We start from the raw sequence: 25,376 nt of genomic DNA, 5'->3' as shown, positions 1-25,376 counted from the left end.
TCATGCCCTCTATATCTATAATCAAATTATGCAAAATACAAACCGCCTTAATTATCAGTTCCTTTGATTTGAATTTTCGACTACAGCTGCAAGCTGCTAGCAGCGTGCGCTCGGGGCTGCTGCAGGGTAAATGCTCCATGGCGAGCAGCCAAGGTATAGCCAGCAGCGAGGTGCTAGGGCGAGCATCCATGAGCCAGCAGCGAAGCTGCAGCATAAACTTACTCTTACGGTGGCGATGGGAGAGAAAAGGGATATAAGTGGGGAGGAAGCGTTCGAGGCCTTAATAAAGGTATAGTCCCAGCAGTTCCCTGGTGTGAAAATGGGAAACCACGGAAACCATCTTTCCGGCTGTCGACAGTGGATTTCGAACCCACTATCTCCAGAATGCAAGCTCGCAGCTGCCCACCCCTAACCGCACGACCAACTTACTCTAAACTCTAATGCCGATCTGACTAGCTCGGACGATAGAGCGCTGGTCTTCTGATCTCACCTTGGCAGGTTCGATGGCGGCTTAGTTCCGTGGTATTTGAAGGTGCTCAAGTACGCCAGTCTCGTGTCTGTAGATTTACTTGCATTAAAAATACTGCGGTACAAAATTCTGGCACCTCAGCGTCTCCGAAAACCGTGAAAATCAGTTCGTGGGACGTAAAGACATTATTATTATTATTATTATTATTATTAGTAGTAGTAGTAGTAGTAGTAGTAGTAGTAGAAACATTATTAATACAGAAGTTCTAATTAAACGGGTCAATTACAGTCATCATTTTACGTATCGGCACTTACTGTCCAGAAATAAGCCTTCAGTCCGCCTCTGTGGTGTAGTGGTTAGTGTGATTAGCTGTCACCCCCGGAGGCCCGGGTTCGATTCCCGGATCTGCAACGAAATTTGAAAAGTGGTACGAGGGCTGGAACCGGGTCCACTCAGCCTTGGGAGGTCGTGGGTTCGATTCCCACCTCAGCCATCCTGGAATTGGTTTTCCGTTGTTTCCCACTCCTCCTCCAGGCAAATGCCAGGTGGTACGGTACCTAACTTAAGGCCTCGGCCGTTTCCTTCCCTCTTCCTTGTCTATCCCTTCCAATCTTCCCATCCCCCCTCAAGGCCCCTGTTCAGCATAGCAAGTGAGGCCGCCTGAGCGAGGTACTGGTCATTCTCCCCGTTGTATCCCCCGACCCAATGTCTCACGCTCCAGGACACTGCCCTTGAGGCAGTAGAGGCGGGATCCCTCACTGAGTCCGAAGGAAAATAACCGTGGAGGGTAAACAAAGAAAGAAGAAGAATAATAAGCCTTCTATTACAAATACCCGGCGGCAATTCCGCAGTAGCCTTTTTCCTTCGTGCAGTGTTCACGCATAGATGCAACTACGGTTTTCGAAATATGTCTCAATAATAACAATGTCACTGAATATTTATAGCCTTTTCTTTCAGTGTCCACCGTCCTCTCACTGACCTGAAAATTGTATAAATAAGCATAGACAACTCGCATTGTCTATTGTCAGAAATTCATCGTACACTGTCGCAATAACAGTACAGAAATATTGCGCCCATGTTTCATTTATTCATTAACTATTTCCTTTCATTTTGTCAGCTTGGATCACTGAGTAATGCCATTGAAAAAATGAAATGGCCTATGGCTTTTAGTGCCGGGAGTGTCCGAGGACAAGTTCGGCTCGCCAGATGCAGGTCTTTTGATTTGACTCCCGTAGGCAACCTGCGCGTCGTGATGAGGATGAAATGATGATGAAGACGACACTTACACCCAGCCCCCGTGCCAGCGAAATCAACCAATTAAGGTTAAAATTCCAGACCCTGCCGGGAATCGAACCCGGGACCTCTGTGGCCAAAGGCAGGCACGCTAACCATTTAGCCATGGAGCCGGACATTAATGCCATTGACGTCTTATAAATCGCACACAACTACACAACACTTGATTCGCATGTATGTGCTGGTACGGATCTTCGACGTCACTGTAAGGATTCTGTGTACTTTTCATACAGATGACCCTAGACCAGTTTTCGAGTGCAGAAAGTGGCCTGGCACGTAAGTCAACCTCCCCTACTTGCCAAGCCTTTAGAGGAAGTGCAGAACAATATGTGTTGGCCTGCGATAACAAACAGGTTCAACAATCCCTGTACTCTGCTACTGTACTTCCACTACACGTGGACAGAATGACATAACAGGCGAATCCTGCTACGGCCGTTCAAAGCACATTAGGTCCTGGAATATTTGGCTCAGTTATGGGAAAACTAATAGGACAAGGTAAAAAGTACATAGCATATATTATGGCATATATTTTTCTTTGTCGACTAGCAAAATATCTGCACTTATACCCCTAGCACCTGTATATCGTTGGGTCGTGATTTTGGGAGATCAACTTGTTGGACTATTGGAGCTGTCTGCGCGATTAACTGGCTTTTGTTATCACCATTTTCTGCAGTCTTCTCTGATAGAGCTTCCGGACGATGTTCCATTACAGATCTCAGCGGATGTGGTTCATTCACGATGGGGCATATGTCCCAGAAATTTCGGAGACATATCCAGAGTTATAAGATTAATAATTCGGACTTGTTGACAGTTCACTATTTTCTTTAGTGCATTCTGGCAGATTAAGGTTTACAAATTTGGAGTATAGCGTTTATCTTTTATTTTAATACTAGTAGTAATAGACTAATAATAATAATGTTTACGTTACACTAAGGACGCGAGGTGTCCGAATTTAGCCCACAGGTATTCTTTAACGTGCCAGTAAATCTACCGATGGGAAGCAGACGTGTCCGAGAACCTTCAAATACCACCGGACTGAGCCAGGATCAAGCCTGCTAAGCTGGGACCAAGAAACCAGTGATTTAACTGTCTGAACGACTCAGACTGGCAACTTTTATTTTGATGTTGTGCGTTTAATATGCTCTGCGAAAGCAGCAGTAAGTTTGAATGCTCTTTTTACCATTACACACGTGATTTTCATTCGAAAGGACGAAATAATAATGTTATTGTTTTTTACGTCTCACTAACTATTTTAACGATTTTCGGTGACGCTGAGGTGCCGGAATTTTGTCTCGCAAAAGTTATTTTAGGTGCCGGTAAATCTACCGACACTAGGCTGACGTATTTGAGCACCTTCAAATAGGACCGGGCCGAGCCAGGACCGAACCTGAGAAGTTGGAATGAGAAGGTCAGCACTTCAACCGTCTAAGCTACTCAGCCCGGCAGAACCACGAATTTTAGGTGGGCTTAATTTACTTTATATTTGCTATTTGCTTTACGTCGCACCGACACACATAGGTCTTATGGCGACGATGGGATAGGATAGGCCTAGGAATTGGAAGCGGCCTTGACCTTAATTAAGGTACAGCCCCAGCATTTGCCTGGTGTGAAAATGGGAAACCACGGAAAACCATCTTCAGGGCTGCCGTCAGTGGGGCTCGAACCCACTATCTCCCGATTACTGGATACTGGCCGCACTTAAGCGACTGCAGCTATCGAGCTCGGTCATAATTTATTTAGTTTTAAAAAAGCCCATTTTTCCTTCGAAACAAAACGTTATAAGTGCTCCAAAAATTCAATTCTGATACTAATCATTTGGACATTGTGTCCCATGCATTCCTTCGTTGACGTAAGGGACTTTGTTTACGTACACATCTTCTACGTTTACCCAAAGCAAAACGGAGATCGTACCATATTTCACGTAACCGACACAGGTGTTCAGGTCATTTCCAGACTCACTAGAGAATGGGGCTGCTGACCACACACATTCCAATCCCCTAAAGGACGTAGCAGCAAAAGTACCCGCATTTACACCAACCATGCGATACATCTCCAGTGCCCGAAACCGACGACCTAGTGTTTCTGAAGCCTCTAGGACGGAAAAAATACTAACAAACACAAAATCAGTCTGGCGAGAATGTTACGTAACTTGCCATACCCTAGTAGCAGTAGCCTTCAGCTGTTATCGTAGTTCAGTCGCTCTTAGACATAAAACCAGTTGGCCAGAATGTTACGTAACATCTCGTGGTACTGTAGCAGTAGCCTTCAGCTGTTAACGTAGTTCATTTGCTCTTAAACATAAAATGAAACCAGTTTGGCAAGAATAGAATGTAACTTGCAAGTTATGCAAGGAGAGCTACCCATTCACAAGATTACCTATTGTAAAAACAGCAAATCCTTTTGCTCACGAAAGTGACTTCCGAGGATTACTAAAAGGTTGATATATAGCGTTAGTCACATCGTTATCTATTGCTACAAGAAATAACTACACGTATATCCCTAACATTCTTTATATTAGTCATTTCAGTTCAACAAACCACAAGAAATACATTTCTGTACAAGACAACATCATTTGTTTCACGTGGGGATTTTACACGTCTATCATGATAAACATTAATACGGAGATGCAAGTCCCCTTGCTCAGATACAGGCTTCAGTCCATCGTGGTATTTAATTCACCGTCATCCAGCCAGCCTTGGTCTACGTATTCCCATTCTTCACAGGAGATTCTGCTTAAGTCGTGCAGACTACGTGGTTGGTCTGAACGTCCAGAAGTAGCATACCTTACCGATCACAAACATGTTCAAAGGGGTTCATGTCTGGGAATAGGCTGGCCACTCCTGATAGGAGATCCACGTGCGACGAAGAATGGAATTATCACGAACTGAACCATGGGCACGTGCGTTATCGACCATTAGAATTACTTTCCAAATTTATTGCTGGCGATACGGTTCGACCACTGGTTGCAGAATGTTGTTCTTGTACTGTAGAGTGTTTATGGTGCTCTGGACAACCACGAGAGATTTTCAGTCACTCCATCACTGCACCACCACCTTCTTGCACAAGTATTGGAGGCGTGCAATATTGCCGTGCTCCCTCCAAAACTGATGCCTGCTTTTGACAGGGACCAAGCATATCTGGCATTCGTCGGTAAATATCACTGTACACCAATCCTGGGGCGTCCATGCAGGATGATTTCGTGCCCATTCCTAACGGTCTGCACGTTGTCATGGTGTACAAGGTGGAACTCTCGATAGTCGTCGGGAATGCAGATTTCCACCACACAACATTCCCCTGAGATTTTTATCGGGTACATGACGTCCTGTAGATCCCACGAACTCCGAATTATGTTCTGCAGCACTCATCCCTCGGTTCCACGGATCCAACAGACGAGGGTAGCGATCATCACAGGCTGTTGTCGCGGGTGTATGACCTGTTCGACCTAAGTCCTCATCACTACCTATCATTCTGAACCGATTCCATGTCCGCACTATATCACCTTGACTACGTTGTGCACGTCGATAAATTTTCCTGATTGACAAACCTTCTTGCACCAAGCTCGATAGCTGCAGTCGCTTAAGTGCGGCCAGTATCCAGTATCCGGGAGATAGTAGGTTCGAACCCCACTGTCGGCAGCCCTGAAAATGGTTTTCCGTGGTTTCCCATTTTCACACCAGGCAAATGCTGGGGCTGTACCTTAATTAAGGCCACGGCCGCTTCCTTCCCACTCCTAGCCCTTTCCCGTCCCATCGTCGCCATAAGACCTCTCTCTGTCGGTGCGACGTAAAGCAACTAGCAAAAAAAACCCTTCTTGCCATAACGTGAGTATACGGACACGACGAGCAGTTGATTATGTCCTTCATGGTATGATGGAAGTTCCCTACACAGGTTAAACACGCCTCCAATGCTTCCTAACCGGTGCTCCAATTTCAACTGAAACGCTGTCTCCCATTCGAGTGTGGCTTCCTGTCAGTACGTAGCACTACGTACAGTTGTGGGTACGTTCACAAACGACTTACAGGTTGGCTTCCCGATATGCACAGAAACGGTCACAATAGCAACTTCCAGACATGATATAACTGTGTGTTGTAACTTTTTGTTGATATGTAGGCCTATATTAGGGAAAGCAGATGTACAGTTGCTTTGAGAGGCGTCCCGACATGGAAATAAGTACCTGAATGGTGTAGGAATGGCCAGTAGACTCGACGCTTTGAACAACAGCTTCAGTCGTATTTTCCTCGGTCACTGACAGTGTCCTATTTGATGTGAATTCATACTCAGTCGCCTTCGGTCGGTACTGAACATCAAGCCGGCACCTATTTCATTAGCATAACTGAAGGCCGTAACATTGCGTACAAACTCCAATCCTCTCTCTAGTCCTCACGATGGTATCAAAAGTAAGACCGCCTGATAACGAACATTGTGATCTTGCGTGATGTTATTTTATATCGGCGTTTGAAATGTCAGTGGAAATACTTCCTGGCTTTAAAATTGGGAATGCCCAGCAATATGGATGCTTCTATAACACCAGCAGTGAAATGTATTTACTATGGCGCGCACATTCCGGAGTTTGGTGTACAGATGAACAATAGAAAATGAAAAATGTTAAGTCCTGCACCGGATATCATCGTCCTAGAGCGAGGTGGTACAGCTGTAACAAAAAGTAATCTAACTCATTTATTTTTAAACGACACGTTTCTGACGAAATGCGACTGTCAGTACACAATGCAGTTATCCGCAAATCAGAATAGCATAGCAGAATACAATAAAAACGGCCGACAAACTGCCATAATGGCTAAATGAAAACGTGAAATGACGGCCAGATTACTGTAGGGGAAAGATTCGTGGTTATTGACAAGGAGGTGAGGGTATCGGCATTTTTTTTACTGGACTCCCTTACTCTATTACGCAAATGTACCACACTAACATACTTTGCATTTCTACTCCGAATTGTTGCAATGAGCGCGCAGTTTATCATCACTGACCCCTCGAAGGACTCTTATGGAGGTGTAAATATGCTATAGTTCCATGCACAGTGGGGAATAAACTTACAAAATTAAGCACGCTCAAGCGAGTGGCAGTTGGCTATGAGGAAGCGTAACCGTCTGTCAAGGTGAAAATTTTTTGGATCCTCAAAGCGTTATTTAAAAAAACGTTTAAGAGTATTACGTTAACCAAACACGTGTGTATTTCTATTCATCACGAAATTTGTCATTGTGCTTTTAGTTATGTTAGAGACCGGGCGAGTTGGCCGTGCGGTTAGGGGTGCGCAGCTGTGAGCTTGCATCCCGGAGATAGTGGGTTCGAACCCCACTGTCAGCAGCCCTGAATATGAACTTCTGTAGTTTCCCATTTTCACACCAGGCAAATGCTGGGGCTGTACCTTAATGAAGACCACGGCCAATTCCTTCCCACTTCTAGCCCTTTCCTATCCCATCGTCGCCATAAACCTGTGTCGATGCGACGTAAAGCCAACTGTAAAAAATATATGTTAGTCCCGAAAAGGAATGATTTAGACATGAGTTAATACCTCGTCCAATATCCGTCAGCTTGAACAATTTGTCAGAACCGAGGTGGCATTATCTCATCAAGCTTCCTCATCGAGGGGATATCCTCCCATGTGTCCAACGAAACACCCCAAAAAAGCACCACGCGAACGCAGGGGAGGGGAGGCCAATGTTTCTATATATGCCATTTCCACTTGCTCACACATGCTCAATAGGGTTCAAGTATTGGGCTCGAATGACCCAACTGAGCAGTTCAATGGTGTCTTATTCAGAAAACCAGTGCTGAACGCGACCGCTCGGGTGGATTGGGGGGTTGTAATGTATGAATTGTATTACTTCATCTGGATGGCGCTTTCTCACATCCGGAACCATTGTATTCTGGAGAATGTCCAAATATTGATCCGATCTGAGACAGTCATATTTTATCTGATGAAGCACTCCAGTCACATCAGATGATATCCACCCTCAACACGACACATATATACGGCCACTGCGTGAACACTCGGCAATATATGCAGGGTTATTCACCTAACATGTTACACGGAAATAACTTCTAAACCATTAAAGATATCGCCATTCTGTTTTCATATTCGTAAATGGTACCCAGGGACTTATAAAATAACGTTAGTCTCATGAAGTGATTAATAACCGAGATATTGATACTAACTTCATATTTTTAAATGGAATTGCACAAATTTATGCGGCTGGCATAGAAGTACAACTGCGTACAAGTTCAAATATGTAATTATTTTCAAAATCGGACAAGTACTTTTTCAGATATACAGTAAATAAGAACAGCATGCGCGGTTTTGCATGCCGCATCAGACAGCGTGAAGTTGGGCAAGGACACGCGCGAGTAGGTTCTTGGGTGTGATTCCGGCCACAGTATGGATACCAGGAATGTAAGCATATCGTACACATGTGATTGGTTCGCAAAGTGTGTATGACAGGCGAACTCATGACAGGACAGGGAGGGAATAAAATAAGTACTTTGGCTTGAAAGGAACATAACGAAAGCTATAATTGTCACTGGTTTTAGTGCACAGTACATACTACTGTATGAGTTGAGGAATAAACATAACACAAAACACCTGAAAAGCTCCTTCTAGAAAAGCAAATTAATAATGTCCGAGGTACGTGATTAAGACATTCGAAGTGGTACAGAGAATAGTGGTTGTTATTTCATTTCCGAGGCTTGAACATCGTGGTCGTGTAGCCCCATATGTGTGTGTGTGTGTGTGTGTGTGTGTGTGTTAGAATGTGCCTGATATCCTATGTTATTGTGATGTCTGTAGTAGTGTACTGTATTTGTAATTCAGATGGGGAATTGGGATGGAGGCGGCCGTTATCGTAAGTAAGGAACCATCCCGACATTTCCCTGGAGTAGCGGTGGGAAACCACGGGAACACTTCTAGGATAGCTGAGATGGTTACCGAACCCATCTCTTCTCCGTTTTGCCTCACGAGGCGAAGTGTACCCCGTTCCAGCCCTCCAACCAGAATTAAATTGCTTATCAGAGCCGGGAATTGAACCCGGACCACCGCGGCGACAGCTACGAATGCTAGCCGCTACACGTGATTAAGAAACTCGACAGGCTGCGGAGAAGAGTGGCTGTTTGTTGTTATTTCATTTCCGGGGATTTGACAGTGTGGTCATGAAGCCCCGTTTGCTGGGTGTGTGTGTAGTACAAAGCGCACCTCGTTTTGTGCTGGGCTATTTTAGGCGAAGAAGCAGTGTTACCAATGCTGGATTATTTGGGTTGGGATAGGTTAGACATTAGGAGACAAACAGCTCGACTTATTATGTGGGATGTTCAGAGCTGATCGTCGTGGGATGGCATCAACACTATAATTTATTTATTCTACACGCATTAATCTCCACGGAGCTCAAGCGCGACTGTAGTGGCGTGCATTCGGGAGAGCGCAGGTTCGAGTTCTGCCTCGCCCAACCTGAAAGTAATTTTCATAGTGTCCCATGTTCAACACCAGGCAAATGCCGGATAGGTACCTTTGGTATAGGCCACGGCCGACGTCCTTTCCGAATCCCTCCCATTCCCATCCGTGAAAAACGACTCTAAACTGAGCGCAACCTATTACACATGGATGTCAAAACAAAACAAAACAAAACAAATTTAATTTCCCTTCCCCGTTGTGTGTTTGCCAGTCATACAATAGCGTTGCACACCCAGGGTATGTTACGGTATATCACATTATGTTTACAGTACATGCCTGGTATTCGTTCTGTGGCTGGAATCAATGCCAGGAAACAGCTTGCTTGCCAATACGTCCTTGGCCGACTGCACGCCGTCTGATGCGGCACGCAAAAGCCCAAATGCGGTTTTTATTAATATCTCATAAAGTAACTGTTCGATTTTAAAAATACTTACATATTTGAACTTGTACGCAGTTGAACTTTTAGGAGAGCTGTAGGAATTTGTGCCATTCCATTTAAAAATATGGAGTTAGTATCAATATCTCTGTTATTAATCATCCCATGAGACTAAGTAGCACGTTATTTTATACGACCCTGGGTACCATTTACGAATATGAAAACACAATCCCGATATCTTTAATGGTTTAGAAGTTATTTCCGTGTAACATGTTAGGTGAATAACCCTGTATATTGTCGTATCGGGCTCCCCGTGGATTGTAAACATGAACCGGCCCGATCTCCGCCGAAATGAAAGAAGTCTCGTCAGAGATCATAAGATCTAAATTACGATTTGACTCAATTTCGGCAAAGGCGCGCCTGGCGACAGCTTTTCTGCAATGGAGTCGGGCTTCTCGCAGTCATTAACAGACCGTGTATTGACATCCAGTAAAACTGTTCGACTGCATGGGCTCCGCCGAGTTTAAGAATGGATTCTCCTATGAAGTTTCAAATAACGTGTTGTCTTCTTCTCTGGTCGAAACCCGCTTTAAACCCGTACCCGGTAGACGTCCATTTTCCCCTGACACCCGTCATTGCTGTATCCATCTCTGAGTAGCCCTATGCGAAACGCCACACCGAATCGCTTCCTCATGAATGATAAACTTGCCGTGTTGGACGAGAGCCAGCACTTGATTTCTTGATGCGCGTGAATAGGGGAATGTGCCATGTCAGAATGCAGTGAAGTATTTAGCATCGAAATAAGCTCTTCCAAACTTGGTGGGTCCGTTGTCTGACGCCAACACGGTGTATACATTCGGAAACAAATATACATCGGTCACACCGGAATTCGAACATTAGCTGTTACCGTAGGCACGAATTTTGTAGCCTACAGCTGACCCACTGCGTTAGGCCTATGTGCGAGTATGCCATGTGCTTATAATTTCATAGTGCTGTGTGCAAGTGCATGCAACGAGGAGAAGGGAGTGGAGTGAGGGTAGAGCGAGAGCGACTGGCACAATGAGTGAGAACTACGGGCCGTGTTGCCAAACATATTCCGATAACTGTACAAAGCCGAAAATACCAGAAGTGGACTTTCTTATATTTCACGTCTCGAGAGGTGCGACAATTTTTATTTTTCAACTGTAGAAAATCTTGCGAATTCGAGTCGTTTTGTGTTCTAACGTCCCATCTCTCTCAAGCTCCTTTACTTTTCCAGGTGATTTATTTCATTTTCGAGCAGTTGCTGAAACTCTTTTCTTTGCGATCCTGACACAGTCTTAAGTACAGTACCTTGAATTATTTTCTTTCAGAAAACCGTTCTAGTAGACGAGTAAGTTTGAGTGGTGTTTTTAAAAGTAGGAAAGATCACATATGAAGATAAAGTTGGAATTCAAGAGGACAAAAATAGGTGCAAATATTCGTTTATAAGTAGGGGAGTTAGGGATTGGAATAATTTATCAAGGGATATGTTCAATAAATTTCCAAATTCTTTGTAACCATTTAAGAAAATGCTAGGAAAACAAGAGATAAGGAATCTGCCACCTGGGTGACTGCCCTAAATGAAGAGCAATGTTGACTGATTTAATTGATTTTCCGTTTCACTCTGAAGAGCGGGTTCGTGTGGTTTGATGATTCATAGGAACTGGAACTGGTTGCCACGTTGTGTGGTGATGTCTCCGGTGTGTCTCTAACTTCCGACAAAGTGTCCCTTCCATGTTCCACCACCACAACGCAGCTATTTCTGTCCTTTCCACAATATAGCGCTGCGCCGTCAGTGACATGTTATTCCAGTTGGTTATATAACTTATGTGCAATGTGCCTGTCGATGTATTCTGGAGACATGTTGTCCGCTTGTTAATTCTGAATCACCTCACTCACCAGTCTCTGGCTCTCTCTTCATTTACTATTTGTTTTACGTCGCACCAACTCAGGCGATGGGACAGGACATGGCTAGCGCTAGGACTGTGAACGAAGCGACCGTGACCTTAATTAAGTTACACCCTGTTGTGAAAAATAGAAATCATGGAAAATCATCTTCAGGACCATCGACAGTGGGGTTCATAACTACCATCTTCCGAATGCAAGCTCACAGCTATGCGGATTGAACCACGCAGCTAACTCGCATGGTCACACCATCACCGGTACCTGTACCATAGCACGAGAATTAAAAAGCCATTTCGCTAAACACAAAACGTGTATGCACATTCTACATACGGTATACGTTAGCATAGGAAGAGGCCCTTGCTAGACTGCGGAAGCAAGAGTCACTGATTTAGGCCTACACAAGGCAGAATACCTGCCAAACATGCGCAGTATCACATAATGACATCATGGCCCTCAGGAACAGTGTGTTTCACACATCATTATTGTACAAAACATTGCAGTCGCGCAACCTTATTTCGTAAGCCCTGTCTTAGATGTTGTGGGTAATTTGCAAAATGCCGCACTTTACACCAGTTAAATTCGTCTCTTGCTTGCTTACTCCAGAAAGTTTCGTAAGGAATGTCGCCGAGAGGTCCGAAGCTCCCTTATTAGAAAGGTAGTACAAAAAAAGATGAAGTTTGAAGAAAAGCTGTCTCACCATGGAAAATTACGAAACCAGTAGAAAGTAAAAAGACTAAACTAAAAGAAGGCAAACAATCCCAGCGAAGGCGGACACAGCAAATTTCACCTCTTCGTACTCATATAGTCTATTCTCCTATTTTAGTACCTCTTCGGAATACCTTCGCAAACCGGGCAAGTTGACCATGAGGTTAGGGTCGCTCAGCTGTGCGCTTCATTCGGAATATAGTGGGTTCGAATCACAGTCGGCAGCCCTGAAGATGGTTTTCCGTGGTTTCCCATTTTCACATCAGGCAAATTAAGGCCACGGCTGCTTCCTTCCCACTGCTAAGCCTTTCCTATCCCATCGTCGCCATGAGACCTATCTGTGTCGGTGTGACATAAAGCAAATAGTAAAAAAAAAAAGAAGATGATCAGCAACATTTATACCATGGGGATTTTCAACTGCCCACGCGTGTGTAAATTATACAAGTTTCAAATTCCATCTTTTTCAAATGTGGCCTCGTTGGGAAACAAAACGGAAGACGGACGACAAAAACGTTAGTATGGTAGTGGCCAGATGCAACACCTGCACCTCAATACCAGCGCATTGTTGGACATATGTTCACAGAGGTATTTTTGTTATTTTAATCACAGGAATTCCCCCATGGCATTTGTTACAAATGTATAGATACATTCTGTATCATTTAATTCCATGTTGTAATGTTCATACTGTTATATTTTTTCTGTAATGATTTCAACATGGGCAAAGGATAAAAAACGTCTGCAAGTGGACTCGGTTGAAGCAGAGCTACAAATCTGTAAAAATGTATTCATAAGGTTGATGTACAAGAAATTCATAGCCAAAAGACGACAAAAGCATAAAAGTATAAAAGTATAAAAATTAAAACTTGAGATATTCACTTAGAGGAGTTTTTGGTTTTCTTTTCATTATTTGTATTATTATACAGTATGTTTCTATGTTTTATCTGACCAGGTGAGTTGGCCGTGCGGTTGGGGTCGCGCAGCTATGAGCTTGCATCCGGGAGATTGTGGGTTCGAACCCCACTGTCGGTAGCCCTGAAGATGGTTTCCGTGGTTTCCCATTTTCACACCAGGCAAATGCTGGGGTTGTAGCTTAATTAAGACCACGGCCGCTTCCTTCCCACTCGCAGGCCTTTCCTGAACCATCGCCACCATAAGACCTATCTGTGTGGGTGCGACGTAAAGCAAATAGCAAATGTTTTACCTGCGGGTGTCCTCCAATTTCAGGAAACTTTAATTAAGTTCAATCAATCAATCAATCAATCAATCAATCAATCAATCAATCAATCAATCAATCAATCAATCAATCAATCAATCAATTAATCAGTGTCTAAAGGCAATGCCTTGTCCATTCAACCATTGTCTTCTGTCTTCAGCTTGTCGTTTCATCTCACAGTAGGAACTACATCTAACATTTTGCATCATTACTTGAAGGAATTGCTTCCTAGGTCGACCTTTCCCCTTCTTTCCTAAGATCATTCCTTCTAGTATAGATTGGTCAGAAAGGTATTATGACGCACTGTGGGTCCAATGAATTTAGCTGCTCTTCTATGTATTGTTATCATCAGCTGTTTCTTCTCCTGTATTTCTCGCAGGATACTTTCGTTGGTTCTTTTTTCAGTCCAACTGACTTTTAGCATTCGCCCCCAGACCCACATCTCAAATGCTTCAAGCCGTTTCCTATCCTGTTCTTGGATTGTCCAAGATTCACATCCATATAAGAGTATGCTCCACACAAATGACATCACAAAACTTTTCTTAATCTCAATATCTAGATGTATATTGGTTAGAAGATTTCTTTTGTTGCTGAATGTTTGTTTGGCAAGCGCTATTCTTATTCTTATCTCTTCGCTGCAACGGTTATCATTTGTGATTAGACTTCCGAGGTAAGGGAAACTGGTGACTTGCTCCACTACTTTGTTAACAAGCCTGATGTTGGTGTGATTTCGCTCAGGATGTCTACTTGTAACTAATATTTTTGTTTCCTTCACGTTAATGTTGAAGTATAAATGTACTAAATTTGATGACAGTACATTCAGCACCTTGGATAATTCCTTTTCTGAATCTGCAACCACTGCTATATCATCTGAAAAGCGAATATAATGGATTTATTGTCTATTTACTTTAATTCCTTTTGTGTTGGTCTTGAACTTCTTTAAAGCTTTTTCGATGAATACATTAAAGAGGTACGGTGATAGTGGGCAACCCTGGCTTACTCCCTTCTTGATTTTTACTTCCTGGCTGCTTCCTTTGATGTCTACTATTGTAGTATGATCTTCATAAAGTCTTAGTGTCAGCCTCGTATCTTTAGAGTCTAATCCCGAAGATTTAATAGTTTTGAAGAGTTGGTCCCAATTTACATGATCAAAAGCCTTTTCAGTATCTAAAAATGCTATATATGTGTGTCTATTCATCTCCATTCTTCTTTCTAACATTGTTCTTAGAACCAAAATTGCTTCTCTTGTTCCATCCCTTTCCTGAAACCAGACTGGTCTGGATCAATTTGGAAATCAAGTTTGTTATTTATCCTGGCTTTTATTCTTAACAATAATATTTTGGATGCATGAGAGAGCAGTGTTATGGTTCTGTGTTCAGAGCATTCTAAACTACTTTCTTTCTTTCTTTGGTATCATAACTGTTCTGCTTGTGGTGAAGTCTTCAGGAATTTTGCCACTACCAGTATCGTAGCATCTGCAGATTGCATCATAAAGTAGGTCTTTCATTTTCTCACCCATATTCTTTAGTAGTTCTCCTGGTATGTTAACTGGACCCCAAGCTTTATTGGCACTAAAGTGACTTAAAATAAAATAAAAATAAGAAATTCACATGTTCCTTTCATAAAATAATTCTCTAATTTTTTAAATATGAATAGTGAAGGTATGGTTAGAACCAGACATGTTGTAGCTTATGTATACATGTCTACCATTTCCGAAGTTTGAAAGTGGTCACCGTAGAGGTGCCCCTTAAAGCACAACCACCATCATCTACATAATTGGGCTGAGGTTCTGTTTAAAAACACTCACCCACAACACACAACCCTCTTCCCTGAAGGCTGAGATAGCTCAGGCTACGCTGACAGATGATCTATTTTTTGCTAGTGGCTTTACGTCGCACTACACAGATAGGTGTTATGGCGACGATGGGAGAGGTAAGACGTAGGAGTTGGAAGGAAGCGACCGTGGCCTTAATTGACAGATGTTCTACCATCTACAATATTTCTTGGGTTATAATGGCTATAACTATTCCATTTCACTGCATTCCCTATGGTTTCACATTCAGCTGTTTGTAATCCTCATTTTTTATTTTACTTTTTGCTATATGTCTCATCGATACTGATAGGTCTTAAGGCGACGTTGGGATAGGAAAGGGCTAGGAGTGGGAAGGAAGCGACCGTGGCCTTAATTAAGGTACATCACCAGCATTCTTCTGACGTGAAAATGGAGAAGCATGGAAAACCATCTTCAGGTTTGCGGATAGTGGTGTTCAAGTCCACTATCCCCAGAATGCAAGCTGATAGCCACGTGATCCAAAACTGCGCAGCCACTTGCTCGGTATAATCTCCTTTATCAGGATTTGTAAACTCCAACAGAAAGCACAGCAGTACCTTCAAGCTGGAAAGTTAAGGGGGGTGGGGGCAGGTACATCTTTCACATGGCTGTTTTTCCTATTAACTATATGTTGTAAAGAAATAAAAATTAACAGGATTATTAAACACAGTTAGCTAATTATTATGCTTGTAGTCGTTCGTCATTAACATTCAGCTATTTTTGTATAGTTGTACAGCGTTCATATGGTAAGTACCCCACAAATTTACATTTTACATGAATTTTGTATTAAACTGTTGGCAAGATTCAGGGCTGCAATACACAACGACAATTATTGACGTATAGATTCAGGAAATTATTTTTTTCACATTCTTACTCTGCCTGAACTTTTTTGTTGGCTACACTACACTAAATACACTATACTATACTATACTATACTATACTATACTATACTATACTATACTATACTATACTATACTATACTATACTATACTACACTAAATATTTTAGAGCATGGTATTCATGTTAGTACAATACACAATCATGCAAACTTTCATTGAGATATCTTGAATAGTCTTTGAGATATCAAACAGCCGCTGTGTGAAAATGAAGTTTTCTGGAAACGAACTTCAAACATACCAAAGTGTTGAATTTAGATTTTAAAAAGTCCCTGCCACATACACTAATGAGATATTCCCTATGCTGAACAATGTTAAACTTCTCTATTTTTCCTTGGTTTATTTTGTGTTACAGATGGTATTGCATTGCATGTGGACCATAATATTCGACCGTCCGGTGATAGCAATTCAGCGTACAAAGGCAAGTCTGAAGAAGTGGTGTCGGCAGTTGTCATGGTGAAGCAGCGATAGAGACTGTATGGACATTGAAGAAATACTTCAATCTAATAAATAATTTTATGTATGTTAACATGTCCTGATAAATCAGTATTAACTTGTTCAAAAATCTTAATATTTAATAAAGTAGGTTCATAAAATATGTTATATTTTCATTCGCCTCAGCTACGAAACATATAATATGTGTAACACGAAGCTACATTTCAAGGTACCTACATAAGGTATCATTTGTACCATCGATTCCTTTGAACGAATTGCGCGTTCGTTTCGTTTAGTGTGAGGTATAAATACCTTCCCAGATATGAGAAATATCTTACATCCCCGTAGGTAAATACAACAATGTCTTCTAAAACTATCATGAAGACAATTTGATCGTATTTATATGAAAAACTAGTATTTAAAAGAAAAGTAGTATATTTTCTCATTTAGAGAAAAAATTATGAAACCATTACATATTTAAACAGATATGAAGGACAAAAATTTTACATCCAAGGCAAATATATCAGGCATTGTCTTCAAATATGTCTCTCTACAGAAATGTCTTCATTCGAGGGTAAGAACAAACATTTCTACCCCTGTCTGAGTGAAGATAAAAATGAATTGTAATCAGATACATTATACAACGTTATACCGAGTGTTAGAATGTGGCTAGCTCATACGAGGGCAAATCAAAAAGTAAGTTAAACTAGCTCGCCGCGAGAGCACGCTGTGTGTCGTGACCGTGGCCAATGCGGAGCAAGTTACAGTAATTGTTGACACGTCCGATAGGAAGTTTGGTGTGGTATCCCACAGTGTTGCGTGTGCAGAGCGTGCTAGGCTCAATGGCGCGTCAACTGGATGTTCACTCCAAATTGAATTTGCGTCTAACGATCAGATTTCTATGGGGCTGTGAGCTTGCATCCGGGAGATAGTGGGTTCGAACTCCACAGTCGCCAGCCCTGAAGATGGTTTTCCGTGGTTTCCCATTTTCACACCACGCAAGTGCTGGGGCTGTAACTTAATTAACGTCACGGCCGCTTCCTTCCCATTCCCAAGCCTTTCCTATCCCATCGTCGCCATAAGACCTATCTGTACCGGGCGAGTTGGCCGTGCGGTTAGGAGCGCGCAGCTGTGAGCTTGCATCCGGGTGATAGTGGGTTCGAACCCCACTGTCGGTAGTCCTGAAGATGGTTATTCGTAGTTTCCCATTTCCCCACCAGGAACATGCTGGGGCTGTACCTTAATTAAGTCCACGGCCGCTTCCTTCCCATTCCTCGGCCTTTCCTATCCCATCGTCGCCATAAAACCAATCTGTGTCCGTGCGACGTAAAACAAATAGCAAAAAAAGACCTATCTGTGTCGGTGAGTAGAGGAGCAGTGAGAGTTCAGAAACAATGGGAACTGCGTAAGCATTTTCCCACCGGTGTCGGGTTACATCCGGGCTAGTAGTGTAACTATGCCGGTTGAGGATCAAGGACATTGACCCCTAGTATAGTAGTTGTACAATGCCGATTCGCGGATTTTGCATAAGAGAGCGAGCCTAACCTCACAGTCGCCATATTGAGTGGCCTAACCTCACTTTGACGGATAGTTGCCCTTCCTGACGCCTAAGAGTGCAACATAACAACGCTGCCATCTTGACGGCGCTAAACTTCATTGCTGCCCCTTTATACATATAGGGGCGCTGAATTTAAAATTCACTTGCTTTTTGACAGCTGACATGTCGTATCCACGTGCACTTGTTTTGCCACGGAGTTTAAACAAGTGAACATGGCTAACCTCAGTGCTGCAATCTTGACAGGCACTAACCTCACTGCTACCATCTTAACGTCATAGGGGTCGCGGAATTTAAAATCCACGTGCTTATGACAGCTCTCAGGTCCAAACCACGTGGGCGCGGAATCTAAAAAGTGAACGTGGCTAACCTTAGTGCTGCCATCTTAACAGGACCTAAGCTCGCTCTTGCCATCTTAACCACATGGAGGACGCGTAATTTAATATCCACGTGCTTTTTGACAGCTGTCAGGTCCTAACCACGTGCACTTGTTTTGCCACGGCATTTAAGCAAGTGAACATGGCTATCCTCACTGCTGCCATTTTAAGCATGTAAGGGGGCGCGGGATTTAAAATTTGCATGCTTTTTGACAGCTGTCAGGTCCTTTGAGCATGTGGACTTGTTTTGAACGTGGCTAATCTCAGTGCTACCATCTTAATAGCGCCAAACCTCACTGCGGAGCGCGGAATGTAAATGATCTTAAGAGGACTTAGCCACGCTGCCGAATTTTTTGAACGATCCTAAAGCTAGGGGGTCTATCCCCAGGCTAGCTGCACTTCTCGACATGCCCCTTCCCGTTACTCTCTTGGAATGGTCTAAGTTTTCATGCAAGCTGCCCTTCTCGATAAAACCCTTCCCGAGCTGCCCTTCTTGACCCCAACATATTTTTAAAGCAAGTTGTCCTCCTCGACACCATTTTGGTAAGGTCTGAGATCATAGTTTTATAGCAAGATGCCCTTCTCGACATGAAACCTGTTTCTGCTTTAAAATACCTGTAAGAAGGAGGGGCGGGGTATCTAACAGATAAGGAAGAGACATAGTCGCGTTCCCATACCACTCCTCCTCCTCACAGGTCAGCTACGTTCCTCCTCCTTATCTGTTAGATACTCCTTCCCTCCTCCTCCTTATTAGGGGCAGTTTTACAGCTAGATAGGCAGTTGTTATTTGCCGGTTGCAGTGTAAAACTATACATCATATCTACCTGTAAAACATCTATTATGTTTATGTGTGATCATTGTAGTGTGAATTTTTCAAGGCTTGACAATCTTCAACGACATAAAACTGTAAAGCATAACATCGGAATATATGCATGCAAATAATGTGCTGCTATATTCAACAGACGTGATAATCTCACACGACATGCACATTCTAAACACATTTCTTTAAGTAATCTACCAGTAGAACGCATAGAAACATTGACCAAATGTCGAAAACGGGATACAAAGAAGCATGATCGAAACGATATGACATCGTCTCAGATTACTACAACTTCTGTTACTAACCTCACCCCACCAGAAAAAGAGGAGATGCATTGTAACGGTTCAAATCCCGTTACAAGATGATATCTGTATTATTATTATTATTATTATTATTATTATTATTATTATTATTATTATTATTATATTTATTATTATTATTATTATTATTATTATTATTATTATTATTATTATTATTATTATTATTATATCAGTATTATTATTATATCAGTATTATTATTATTTTATCTGTGATATTATTACTATTATTGTAATTATCAGTCTTATTCAATTCTATTTTGCAATGCCTGTTGCTTGCAAGATTGTACTTGGATGTATGCATATATACGTATGTGTAGAATAACACTCAATACCTGTACAGTGAGAATTGTTGTATATATCAGAGATTGGATGTGACGTTGGTGCATTGTGCAATATTGTTGGCGATTCTGCCAAGTCATCGCCAAGTCTTGGCTACGTCATCGTATTTATTTAATATATTCGCTCAGAGAGTCGACCGCCCCAGGGCTATTTCACCACTGTGTGTAATATTTGTCGCGTAGGTGGGAGTATGCCATTGTTATTTCTGGAGATTACGTAGCTGTGTCAACCAACGTCTATAAAAGGTGGGTGCATACTGTAGCGTGAGTCATTAGTTATACGGATGCAGTACAGTGAAGAAGTCTACTAGATCAAGAGGCCTTAGTTGGTCAGTGAACGAGTGTGAACGAGAGATGGAGAAGACTCAGTGAGCCATTAATCATTGGTCATTGAGAGAGTGAGGCCAAAAGGTTGGTCGCTCACTCAGTTGAAGACACGGACGCAAGGGCTTACCATGAAGTCAGAGAGGGCAACCCTGGACCTGCCAAGAGGTAATACCATATTGACTTACAAAGAAGTCAGATGATATGGAGAAGAAGCAGTCACAAGGATGTATCACCAAGTTAGGCGTGACACATCTACAGTAAACGCCAGATCAATGGATTACGTCGTAATTACACTTAAAGTGTTGAAGGTACAGTCAAGTGAATCAGTGAGGGAAATATTTCGTATAAATTGTTAAATGTCCGGTCAAGAAGAATTCAAATTCATGCCTAGTTTCTTTCAGTTGTAATGTCATAATTTCATATTCTCATCTGTTTTATCGCAACAAGACTCACTATTTTTTGATATATTATTTAAAGAATATATATTGTTCTATCAAACGAATCCATAGTTTCATTTCATTGACAGTAAAATATCTTAACCTCAAAATTAATGGGGAAACCGAACGCCAATTCCTTTTCCCAGAACTTATATGGTATGTTGTCAAAAGTAAGCTTATTACCCCACACCCTAGAGATAGTCAAGAGTCTCATTCTATTATTGCTGCACTGAGTGGCAGCTGGCGCCCTTCAAATAACGTATGTGTAAGTAAGCAGGTAACAATTAAGTGTGAGTACAAGGTCCAACGAGTGTGTATTTTATTTAATGAATGTTAATTTTCATAATTTCCATATTAAATTCAGATTTATATGTTTGTAAAAATTAGTCAGCAATTCAGGAACATGTTAACAGCATAAGGAAGAAAAAGAAGAAGTCAACGTTTCTTTTCCATCGGATCTTTTTCATTCTACTTTATTTTCTAAGCCGACAACATGTTCTGTAGGTGTGCAAACATCTCAAGAAGAGAAGCAAGATGTGGTAGTAGAAAAAAAGGAAGAAGGTTTGACCCGTTCTTTTGAATCAAACCGTGTTGAGTTTTTATCTACTGGTAACATTGCAGAAGCACATACCGCATCTAAACAAGTTCTCCCGTTTTCTACACATCAACTGTCTACACGTATTAGCAAAACTCTGTTACCCTATGCAGATGTGAGATACTCGTTGAACGATTACAACTCCTAAGAACGTATCAAGGTTATGGATACACAGTGTATGAACGAGAGATTCAAGAAATAGAAGACAGATTACGTCGTAGGCGTATTGTTGTGCAAAGACGCATATAAGTTACAACAATGACGTTAATGTGACATAACATGTAGAAATGGAATAAAAACCAGTAAATAAATGTTCTACTTATTGCATTCCCTTTACACCTGTCGTAAAGGTTTGAGTTTACTAGAGAGTAACCTTGTTAACGAACACTACTAAACAAGCATAACTATGTTGACGTCATCGCAGCGGAGGAGGAGGAGGGATTGTGCTGTACTCTATCATCTCACGCTGTCGGGTACAGAACTGTACGAGGAATAGGGGATTGAGCTGACCTCCGGAACTGAGAGGAGGAGGAGGAGGAATTGTGCTGTCCTCTATGATGTCACGCTTTCGGATATAGTACTGTAACGAGGAGGGGATTGAGCTGACCTCCGTAACTGTAAGGAGGAGGGGAGGAGGAGGGATGATGCTGTCCTCTACCATGTCACGCTGTCGGATACAGAACTGTAGTAGGAGGAGGGGATTGAACTGACCACCGTAACTATGAGGAGGAGGAGGAGGAGGAGGAGGAGAAATTGTGCTGTCCTCTATGACGTCACGCTTTCGGATATAGTACTGTAATGAGGAGGGGATTCAGCTGACCTCCGAAACTGTAAGGAGGAGGAGGAGGAGGGATGATGCTGTCCTCTACCATGTCACGCTGTCGGATACAGAACTGTAGTAGGAGGAGGGGATTGAACTGACCACTGTAACTGTGAGGAGGAGGAGGAGGGATTGTGCTGTCCTCTATGACATCACGCTGTCGGATATTGTACTGTAATGAGGTGGAGGGTATTGAGCTGACATCTGTAACTGTAAGGAGGAGGAGGAGGGACTGTGCTGTCCTGTCATGTCACTCTGTCGGATACAGAAATGTCAGGAGGAGGAGGAACGCGGCTAAGCCACTGCGGAGGCAGATGGAGTCTAGTAAGGTTAGAACCCTCCAAGATAGTATTTGAGGCTAAGGGGACATGTCGATATGGGCAGCTTGCATTAATCCTCTGAGGTTAGGCCGCCTCTAAGATGGTGTCGTTTGAGAAGGGCAGCTTGCATAAAAACTGTGTCGGGAAGGGTCTTGTCGAGAAGGGCAGCTTGCATGAAAACTATGTCGGGAAGGGTCTTGTCGGGAAGGGTCTTGTCGGGAAGGGCAGCTTGCATGATAACTTAGACCCCTTCAAGGTAGTAACGGGAAGGGGCATGTCGAGATGTGCAGCTAACCTGAGAATAGACCCCCTAGCTTTAGGATCGTTCAAAAAATTCGGCAGCGTGGCTAAGTCCTGTTAAGTTCATTTAAATTCCGCAATTCACAGTTAGATTTGGCGCTGTCAAGATGGTAGCACTGAGGTTAGCCACGTTCAAAACAAGACTACGTGCTCAAAGGACCTGACAGCTGTCAAAAAGCATGCGGATTTTAAAACCCGCGCCCCACTTACATGCTTAAGATGGCAGCAGTGAGGATAGCCATGTTCACTTGTTTAAACTCCGTGGCAAAACAAGTGCACGTGGTTAGGACCTGACAGCTGTCAAAAAGCACATGGATTTTTAATCCCGCGCCCTCCACGTGGTTAAGATGGCAAGAGCGAGGTTAGGACCTGTTGAGATGGCAGCATCAAACACTGTACACAATGTATGGATGAACTATTTCCATTCATTTCAGAACATTATGACGGTGATTCAGAAAAGGAACAAACCACATGAATGACAACAATTTAAGAACGGCATTAACTTCTTTGTAAAGCATAACATACATAGTATATTTCATAATCAATAAAGGTTTTGTTTAATTTGAATGTTGCAGGAGGCATTACAATTTCGGAAGCAAGCTACCTCTTCGCAGAAAACTGTTAAGGAGCATAGCAAACTTGTCGGCAGCAAAACCAAGACTGTTGTAGAAGATTGTTTAATTTTGTAAATAAATATTTCATTAAATTTAAAATGTTCTGCTTATTGCATCCCTTGGCCTCCGTACACCTTCTCATTCCATCTATAAAGGCTTGAGTGAGTGGTTTGGACCTGACAGCTCTCAACTTACCATCCGCTAACGAATATTGTTACAAGACTATAAATAAGGATAGCCTTTTTTCATGAACATTAGTGTGTGCTTCGATAAAGTACGTTATGGAACAGGAAGAAGAAAATGACAGTACGGTCACCGACAATCGTCTTGATAACAAACAAAACGGTCAATGCGCATGCTGTTCGCATGCTAATACGCAACATCTTATTTATCTCACACAAGTAAGTGACGCTATTAAGATATTCTATAAACATAGAGAGTTATATCAGATGCCAAAACATCTGATTCAATGTTTACCACCAGGATTTTTATCTCCGTACGATGCCCCTTTCGTAAATGCATTTTGGGACATCCTTCCTCTACACAGTAAGATGTCAATCGATGTACCTTTATGCAGAACCTGTCAACGTCATTACAAGCATCGAGGTGAAAATTCGTGATGATGATGATGATTGGGATGGACCGAATCCGAGGATCAAACACTGTACACAGTGTATGGATGAACTATTTCCATTCATTTCAGTACATTATGACGGTGATTCAGAAAAGGAACAAACCACATGAATGACAACAAGGTAAGAACCGCATTAACTTCTTTGTAAAGCATAACATACATAGTATATTTCATAATCAATAAAGGTTTTGTTTAATTTGAATGTTGCAGGAGGCATTACAATTTCGGAAGCAAGCTACCTCTTCGCAGAAAGCTGTTAAGGAGCATAGCAAACTTGTCGGCAGCAAAACCAAGACTGTTGTAGAAAATTGTTTAATTTTGTAAATAAATATTTCATTAAATTTAAAATGTTCTGCTTATTGCATCCCTTGGCCTCCGTACACCTACTCATTCCATCTATAAAGGCTTGAGTGAGTGGTTTGGACCTGACAGCTCTCAACTTACCATCCGCTAACGAATATTGTTACAAGACTATAAATAAGGATAGCCTTTTTTCATGAACATTAGTGTGTGCTTCGATAAAGTACGTTATGGAACAGAAAGAAGAAAATGACAATACGGTCACCGACAATCGTCTTGATAACAAACAAAACGGTCAATGCGCATGCTGTTCGCATGCTAATACGCAACATCTTATTTATCTCACACAAGTAAGTGACGCTATTAAGATGTTCTATAAACATAGAGAGTTATATCAGATGCCAAAACATCTGATTCAATGTTTACCACCAGGATTTTTATCTCCGTACGATGCCCCTTTCGTAAATGCATTTTGGGACATCCTTCTTCTACACAGTAAAATGTCAATCGATGTACCTTTATGCAGAACCTGTCAACGTCAATAAAAGCATCGAGGTGAAAATTCGTGGTGATGATGATGATGATGATTGGGATGGACCGAATCCGAGGATCAAACACTGTACACAGTGTATGGATGAACTATTTCCATTCATTTCAGTACATTATGACGGTGATTCAGAAAAGGAACAAACCACATGAATGACAACAAGGTAAGAACGGCATTAACTTCTTTGTAAAGCATAACATACATAGTATATTTCATAATCAATAAAGGTTTTGTTTAATTTGAATGTTGCAGGAGGCATTACAATTTCGGAAGCAAGCTACCTCTTCGCAGAAAGCTGTTAAGGAGCATAGAAAACTTGTCGGCAGAAAAACCAAGACTGTTGTGGAAGATTATTTAATTTTGAAAATAAATATTTCATTAAATTTAAAATGTTCTGCTTATTGCATCCCTTGGCCTCCGTACACCTACTCATTCCATCTATAAAGGCTTGAGTGAGTGACCTTGATAA

The 25,376-nt window shown here is 42.1% G+C and overlaps 1 long non-coding RNA gene across 1 annotated transcript in view; it reads left to right on the top strand.

Annotated features, from left to right (window-relative positions):
* Window positions 1-16,739, top strand: part of LOC137498403 (uncharacterized) — a 71,177-nt gene extending 54,438 nt beyond the window's left edge. Inside the window, exon 3 of the long non-coding RNA XR_011017782.1 lies at window positions 16,524-16,739. This is a non-coding gene — a long non-coding RNA (uncharacterized lncRNA). The remainder of the gene's footprint in view (window positions 1-16,523) is intronic.
* Window positions 16,740-25,376: the final 8,637 nt, after the last annotated feature.

Source organism: Anabrus simplex, chromosome 2, assembly GCF_040414725.1.
Source record: "Anabrus simplex isolate iqAnaSimp1 chromosome 2, ASM4041472v1, whole genome shotgun sequence".
In the NCBI taxonomy this organism is placed as follows: domain Eukaryota; kingdom Metazoa; phylum Arthropoda; class Insecta; order Orthoptera; family Tettigoniidae; genus Anabrus; species Anabrus simplex.
This window is presented reverse-complemented; position numbering and strand designations above follow the sequence as displayed.